Raw genomic sequence first — 5,210 nt, 5'->3', positions numbered from 1 at the left:
TCGTGCTACGAACAATCTTCCTCCAATCGAAATTCCTGATCTCAAAAATCTCCTTCCTTCGACGATACCAGCGATGGCCGAACCAGCTCGTGCTCTTCGAGATGACGTTGCTCCATCGCAAGATGAGCTGCATTCGAGTATTTCTCCACCCACAATCGAAGAGAACAACTTCGAACTTAAACCTTCGCTGTTGCAGGCAGTGCAACAGAATCAATTTTCTGGAAATCCTACCGAGGATCCAAACCTTCATTTATCCGTATTTGTCCAATACGCTGACACTGTTAAAGCTAATGGTGTCACTTCAGAGGCAATTCGACTTCGTCTCTTTCCTTTCTCGTTAAGAGATAAAGCTAGAAGATGGCTTCAGTCTCTTCCTTCCAACTCAGTCACCACATGGAATGAGTTGAAGAAAGTCTTTCTTGCCCGATATTTTCCTCCAAGCAAAACAGCTATGTTGAGAGCCCAGATAAATGGATTTAAGCAAAAAGATAACGAATCTTTTTTCGAAGCATGGGAAAGATACAAGGACATGATGAGACTTTGCCCACACCATGGTTTAGAGGACTGGTTAGTAATTCACACCTTCTACAATGGTCTCTTGTACAACACAAGGTTAACAATAGACACCGCCGCCGGTGGTGCGCTTATGGATAAACCTTACACCGACGCTTATCAACTTATCGAGAGCATGGCCCAAAATCATTATCAGTGGGGAAGCGACCGAACAATGGTAGGAAAACCTCAAACGAAAGGTGGCATGTACGAGATAAGTAGCCTTGATCATGTTAATGCAAAAGTGGATGCTCTTGCCCAGAAAATTGAAAGTTTAAATGTATCACCTTCAGCCACCATGGTTGCCGTAACTCAAAATTGCGAAGTCTGTGGAATTCAAGGTCACACTCCTACAGATTGTCAACTCCTAACAGGAATTCAAACAGATCAGGTGAACTATGTTCAAGGAAATCCTTACTCGCATACCTATAACTCAAACTGGAAGAACCATCCTAACTTCTCGTATAAAAGTAACAACGCTTTATACGCACCAGGTCAAGCTCCCAGTCAAGCTCCAGCTATACCTCCTGGATATCAAAAGCCGACCCCATCTACACCTAACAATAACGTTCCTAGGAAATCCAACCTGGAAATCTTGATGGAGAACTTCATAGCTTCTCAACAGCAAACCAATAAAGAGTTCTTAAACCAGAATGTACACACTAGCGAACAGATTAAACAACTAGCAAGTAAAGTAGATGCCCTGGCTACCCATAACAAAATGCTTGAAACACAAATCTCGCAAGTAGCTCAACAACAAGCGCCTACTGCTGCCCCAACTGGTACATTTCCTGGACAGCCACAACCTAATCCGAAAGGCCATGCTCATGCAATTATATTACGAAGTGGTACAAAGGTAGAAGGACCATCTGACCCAAGGATTGAGAACCAAAACTCTAAAAAGTCAACTGAGGAAGAAAGTAAACCTAAGGAAAAGGAAGAGTGTAATAAGGAAACCGTAGAAAAAAAAGAACCTTATGTACCTCCACCGCCTTACAAACCACCTATCCCTTATCCTCAAAGGCTAATTAAAACCAAAAACGTGGGCCAATTTAAAAAATTTGTTGACCTACTGAAACAATTAAACGTCACAATCCCTTTTACAGAAGCTATTACACAAATGCCCTCATATGCTAAGTTCTTAAAAGAAATTTTATCTAATAAAAGGAAACTTGAAGATGACGAAACCGTTACACTCACTGCTGAGTGTAGCGCAATAATCCAAAATATGCCTCCTAAACTTAAAGATCCTGGTAGTTTTTCTATACCCTGTCATATAGGAAAATTTGTCATAGACAAAGCTTTATGCGATTTAGGAGCCGGTATGAGTGTTATGCCCTTGTCCATATGCAAGAAACTTGAAATGGGAGAATTAAGACCAACTAAAATGTCGGTGCAATTAGCGGATCGTTCCGTTAGATATCCCGTAGGAATTCTTGAAAACGTTCCCGTGCGCATAGGTCAATTCTACATTCCCACCGATTTTATAATTATGGACATAAGAGAAGATGAAGTTACCCCCATTATATTGGGAAGACCCTTCTTAGCAATTGCCGGTGCTATCATAGACGTAAAACGAGGACGACTCACTTTCGAAGTAGGAGAAGAGAAAATTGAGTTTATTCTTTCCCAATTTTTGAAAGCACCTGCAATAGAAGACACATGTTACTTCATGGATATCATCGATGAATGCATAAAAGAAACAGAATTAGAAAATGACGATTTGTCCGACTATCATGTAGAAGACAGACTGAACCAATGTTTAGCAATAACATCAGATCCTACGCAATGCCTTAAGAAACCAACCCTCGACCTGAAAACACTTCCCAAAAATCTGAGATATGAATTCCTAGACCTAGAACTTGAACGACCAGTAATAGTCAATGCAGACCTAGGAAAACTCGAAACCGAAAAACTCCTACATATCTTAAGAAAATATCCAACCGCATTAGGATACAACATCACCGATCGTAAAGGGATAAGTCTTTCTATTTGTATGCACCGCATCATGCTAGAAGAAAACTATAAAACTTCTAGGGAACATCAGAGGAGACTAAACCCGATCATGAGTGAGGTAGTAAAGAAGGAAGTAACGAAGTTATTAGAGGCAGGTATCATATATCCTATATCCGATAGCAAATGGGTTAGTCCTGTACACGTAGTACCAAAGAAAGGAGGTATAACAGTGATCGAAAATGAAAAAGGAGAAACTATAACCAAACGAATTGAATCGGGATGGAGAATATGCATCGATTATAGAAAGCTAAACAAAGCAACCCGAAAAGATCATTTTCCTTTACCATTCATAGACCAGATGTTAGAACGACTAGCCAAGCATTCTCATTTCTGCTATCTGGACGGTTACTCAGGTTTCTTTCAAATACCAATTCATCCTGATGACCAAGAAAAGACAACGTTCACATGTCCTTTTGGTACCTTCGCTTATTGACGAATGCCGTTTGGCTTATGCAATGCTCCTGCAACTTTCCAAAGGTGCATGATGGCAATATTCGCCGATTTTCTCGAAAGCATCATGGAAGTATTTATGGATGACTTTTCCGTATGCGGGCAAAGTTTTGAAGAATGTCTTGAAAACCTAGAAAGAGTTCTAGAACGATGTGTAAAAGTAAACCTAGTACTTAATTGGGAAAAATGTCACTTTATGGTACAAGAAGGAATTATTTTAGGACACATCATATCAAATAGAGGAATTGAAGTAGACAAAGCCAAAATAGAAGTAATCGAAAACCTTCAACCTCCGAAAACTGTGAGGGAAATACGAAGCTTCTTAGGACATGCCGGTTTTTACCGACGATTCATTAAAGATTTCTCTAAAATAACTAAACCTTTAACCGAATTATTAATGAAAGACGCTGAATTCATCTTCGACAATAAATGTTTAGAAGCATTTCAAACACTTAAACAAGCATTGATCTCCGTGCCCATAATGCAGACCCCAGATTGGAATGAACCTTTCGAAATAATGTGTGACGCAAGTGACTACGCCGCAGGTGCTGTTTTAGGACAACGAAAGGATAAAAAACTTCACGTCATATATTATGCGAGTAGAACTCTAGATGAAGCGCAAATGAATTACGCCACGACCGAGAAAGAACTTTTAGCAGTAGTATTTGCACTAGATAAATTTCGTTCCTACTTGGTCGGAGCTAAAATAATCATTTACACTGATCACGCTGCCATTAAGTACCTCTTAACAAAAAAGGACGCTAAACCTAGACTCCTAAGGTGGATCTTGTTGCTACAAGAATTTGATTTGGAAATCAAAGATAAAAAAGAAACTGAAAACGTAGTAGCAGATCACCTCTCTAGACTTGAAAACCTGGAACCGGAAAGAACATCGATCAACGATGATTTCTCGTACGATAAACTTATAGCTAATTTGGAAGAAAATAGAGCTGACAAACAGGTAGAGACCACCTTGGCTGTATGCGTTACACCATGGTACGCTGATTTTGTCAATTATTTAGCCGTCGGAGTGGTTCCACTTGATTTATCCTACCAACAAAAGAAACGATTCTTCCATGACATAAAACATTACTATTGGGACGACCCTTTACTTTTCAAAAGAGGCTCCGATGGTATTTTCCGTCGCTGTATACCTGAAGAAGAGGTAGAAAGTATAATCCAACATTGTCATTCCGCTCCTTATGGTGGACATGCAAGTACATCCAAAACCTGCTCTAAAATCCTACAAGTCGGTCTTTATTGGCCAAACATATGGAAGGATGTGCATACCGCTGTCAAGAAATGCGATAGGTGTCAACGCACAGGAAACATATCTAGACGTGACGAAATGCCACAAAAAGGAATTTTGGAAGTAGAAATTTTTGATGTGTGGGGAATAGATTTCATGGGACCTTTTCCAACTTCTTTTGGTAACAAGTACATACTCGTAGCGGTTGACTACGTATCAAAATGGATTGAGGCTATAGCTTCTCCAACAAACGACACACGAGTAGTAATTAAACTCTTTAAGAATATAATCTTTCCAAGATTTGGTGTCCCAAGAATAGTCGTCAGTGACGGTGGATCTCATTTCATATCTAAGATACTCGAAAAATTATTGTTTAAGTATGGTGTAAAACATCGAGTAGCAACACCTTACCATCCTCAAACTAGTGGACAAGTGGAAGTGTCTAATAGAGAAATTACACAGATATTGGAAAAAACTGTCGCTACATCGAGGAAAGACTGGTCATCAAAATTACCTGAAGCTTTATGGGCATATCGAACCGCTTACAAAACTCCCATAGGAACAACCCCATTTAAGCTTATTTATGGTAAATCGTGTCACCTCCCAGTGGAGCTAGAACATAAGGCCTATTGGGCTATTAAAAATTTAAATTTAAACTATAAGGCCGCCGGGCAAAAGCGAATTCTAGATATAAACGAATTAGAGGAACTTAGACAAGACGCATATGAAAATGCCAAAATCTACAAGGAAAGAACGAAAAAATGGCATGATAAACGTATATCAAGGAAAACTTTCAAACAAGGCGATGTAGTCCTATTGTTTAACTCTAGACTTAAGTTATTCCCAGGAAAACTACGCTCTAGGTGGTCTGGCCCTTTCCAAGTCACTAATGTCTTTACTAGTGGGGCTGTAGAAATTAAAGGAAAATCTATTGAATCATTTA

General features: G+C 39.5%; 1 non-coding gene across 1 annotated transcript; it reads right to left on the bottom strand.

Moving 5' to 3' along the window:
* Positions 1–451: 451 nt before the first annotated feature.
* LOC127132962 (small nucleolar RNA R71) lies at positions 452–558 on the bottom strand. The gene has a single exon (XR_007806964.1). It is a non-coding gene; the product is annotated as a small nucleolar RNA R71 (small nucleolar RNA).
* Positions 559–5,210: the final 4,652 nt, after the last annotated feature.

Source organism: Lathyrus oleraceus, chromosome 3 (assembly GCF_024323335.1).
Source record: "Lathyrus oleraceus cultivar Zhongwan6 chromosome 3, CAAS_Psat_ZW6_1.0, whole genome shotgun sequence".
NCBI classification, from domain to species: Eukaryota; Viridiplantae; Streptophyta; class Magnoliopsida; order Fabales; family Fabaceae; genus Lathyrus; species Lathyrus oleraceus.
Note: the sequence above shows the minus strand (reverse complement) of the source record. Positions and strands in the feature narration are given on the sequence as shown.